General features: G+C 39.6%; 1 pseudogene; it reads right to left on the bottom strand.

The window, feature by feature from the left end:
* Positions 1 to 697: 697 nt before the first annotated feature.
* Positions 698 to 1,353, bottom strand: LOC100731276 (small ribosomal subunit protein eS6-like; annotated as a pseudogene).
* Between the last annotated feature and the right edge of the window lie 1,203 nt (positions 1,354 to 2,556).

The raw sequence follows: 2,556 nt of genomic DNA, 5'->3' as shown, positions 1-2,556 counted from the left end.
TTTATTGATATTGTTGCCTATATTAAAATCTTTGGCGTTCCCTATATATATTGTGAATGTTAACACCGTGTCAGATGTATAGTTTACTAATACCCCTCCCCTACAGAATTTTGTCATCTTTTTGCTGTGATGTTTATTATGTTTGCTGTGCAGAAACTTTTCAGTTTGTTGTAAACCATTTTTCTGTATGTAGTTTTGCTTCCTATACCTTTGAAGTCTTGTTCCAAAAATGCTTATTTGTCCTGAAGGATTTTCCCTTCAAGTAGTGTTTTCTTCTAGTAGTTTCATAGTTTCAAATTTTAAACCTAGTCTTCAATCCATTTTGAGCTGATTTTTGTAACCGGTGAGGTATAGGTTATCTAGTTTCATTCTTCTTCGTGTCGCTGTTCAATTTTCCCAGCACTATTTGTTGAAAAACTGTCTTTTCCCACTGTGTAGTCTTAGCACCTTGGTCAAGAATCAACTGGCCATAGATGCAAGGGATTAGCTCTACACTTCCTGGTCTGTCCCACTGGCCTCTGTGTCTGTTTTTGTGCTCAGACCATGCTATTTTGATTGATACAGGTTTTCAGTGTATTTTGAATTTAGGTAGCATAATATCTTGTGCTTGTTCTATTTGCTCAATATAGGTTCAGCAGTTCAGTTTTTGTTCTTTTTTTTTATAGGTCAGATCTAATTTATTTGTTACTTAAGCATTTTATTTTTGACTGGACTCAGCCTTAGAGAAGTACAAGCTCTCAGAGAAGCTCTTGGCAATTTGTTTCTGGCATTTTTCTTTGGCTTCCTTCATGCCCTGGGCCAGAAGTTCAGCATATTCTGCCGCCTCTTTCTTGTTTTTCTTAGTGTGTTGCTTCTTCAGAGCAATACGTTGGCGTCTGGTTGAAGGACATGTGGAAGAGCAAGGAGCTGAGTCTTGGGCTTTAGTACTGGCTTTCTTGCCTTTCTTGTTTGAGGGCTTTCTGACAGCACACCAGCAGATATCCTCCTCTTTAGAGACGGAAAAATTTGTGGATTCTGCTTGCTCTTTTGGGCTCCCGGTGCCAAGGCACAGTAGTCAATTTAGAAATATCCTTTTTTTTTTTTTTTCTGTTACAGTAATTAAGTTGAGAGAGCTCAGATTGGCATCCTCAGTGCAGCCTCAGACAGATTGACGCTTTCTCCAGTCCTCCCTTGGTCTGTAACAGGAATGCGCCTCACTCAGTAGCAAGTGAGCTCGGCCGCAAGTCAAGACACCCTGCTCCACGGGGAAACCTTGTTGTCGTTCCCACCACTGATTAAGAACACAGAACCCTTCCATTCCTCGCCTAGAAAGTTGGCATCATCTTCAGTGGCCACGCGCTTCTCATAGGACATGCGAAGCTCACAACCCTCAGCACTGCAGTGAGTTTACAGCAACCAATGGCTAGGAAAATGATTGACTTCATCTTGAAGCATCTGATCGCCCTCCCAGATTGTATTGTTTTGCTTCCATACAGATTTCAGTATTGTTTTTCTAAGTTCTGTGAAGAATGTCCTTGATATCTGAATAAAGATTGTATCGGATCTGTAAATTGCTTTGGGCAGTGTGGACGTTTTAACAAGGCTGACTTCCCTAGGCTCCCTTTCCACGTTACCTGCAGAGGTGTCAGAAGAGGCTGTTTCCTCTCCTGAGCAGTAACTTTTAGTGTGATGTAATCCCATTTGTCTATTGTTGAGTTTCTTTCATCAGGGCTACAGGTTTTATTGTAGAGATCTTCCTCATCTTTGTTTAAATTTATATTTTTGTAGCCTTTGTAAATGAGATTGATTTTAGAATTCTATTCTGGAATTCTATTCCAGAAAATGCTGCTTTTGAAATGTTGATTTCTGTATCCTAAAACTGCTGGATTTGTTAGTGCTAGTTGTTTTTACGTGGAGCCTTCGGGGGATTTTCTGTGTGTATAATCGTGTCATCTGCAAATAGTGATAGTTTTTTTGTACTTTTTCTTTCCTAATCTAAATGCCCTTTCTTCTCTCTCTCTATTTTTTTTTTTTTCCTATTTTTGTTGGTTGGTTGGTTGGTTGTCTTTGTTTTCTCATGATGGCGCTAGGGATTGAATTTGGGCCTTGCTTGTGAGCTCTTAGCACTGAGCTGTAGTCAGCTTCATCTTCGTCCTGGCTGCTTTTTATTTCTCGCTTTGGTGGAGACTTCCAGTGTTATGTAGAATAAAAGTGGTGACAGCGTGCACACTAGTCTTGGTCCAGATCTTAGAGAGAAATGTTCAGTTTTTTCCAGTCCAGTATTAAACTTGTTGCTCACTTACTGTATGTAAGCCTTCTTTTGCCGAGGTACACTTCTGTGTCAAATTTGTTCAGTCTTCATCATGGAAATATGCTCAACTGTACAAATAAATACCTTCTCTCCACCTCCTGAGATGATATGGGTTTTGTCCTTCATTCTGTAAATGAGCTTATCATGCTGATTGAAACTTTCTTGAATGTTTAGGATGAATCTGACCTGTTCATGCTGAATGATCTTTTTGACGTGCTCTTGTAATTACTTCGTTAGTGTTTTATTGTTTCCGTGTCTGTATTCAT

Source organism: Cavia porcellus, unplaced genomic scaffold (genome assembly GCF_034190915.1).
Source record: "Cavia porcellus strain 051 isolate PalLab524CR breed Dunkin Hartley unplaced genomic scaffold, mCavPor4.1 scaffold_19, whole genome shotgun sequence".
Lineage (NCBI taxonomy): Eukaryota > Metazoa > Chordata > Mammalia > Rodentia > Caviidae > Cavia > Cavia porcellus.
Note: the sequence above shows the minus strand (reverse complement) of the source record. Positions and strands in the feature narration are given on the sequence as shown.